Genomic DNA, 381 nt, shown 5'->3' with positions numbered 1-381 from the left:
ACGGGTGGGTTTAAACACTCACATTGATAATAGTAAGTACATTTCAAGATGTTTTCGGCAAGTATAATGTATAATAATTCAAAATCATATCTTACTAACAATTAATGTCTTCACTTGCTAGACGACGCTAGCGATGGGGCTATACAGTAAGAATTATACAGCATCGTTAGCAGGGAAATTGAAGAGGCTATCGAAATTGAGAGGATAAAACGATTTCTAGAAGCTGATCATGATAATGACATCATGAATAACGCTGAGAACAACTTATGGATCGATCTGGAAGACATCATCGGTGAAGACACCGCGTTAGTACACCAGATAGGTGGAGGTGCAGAAGATTCTTCTATGTTACCTGGAGGTAGAGTTAAAATCGTAGAGCAG

The sequence above is a fragment of the Cephus cinctus genome, unplaced genomic scaffold (genome assembly GCF_000341935.2).
Source record: "Cephus cinctus unplaced genomic scaffold, Ccin1 Ccin1_scaffold0760, whole genome shotgun sequence".
In the NCBI taxonomy this organism is placed as follows: Eukaryota; Metazoa; Arthropoda; class Insecta; order Hymenoptera; family Cephidae; genus Cephus; species Cephus cinctus.
The sequence above is the reverse complement of the archived record's forward strand: the minus strand, read 5'-3'. Positions refer to the sequence as shown.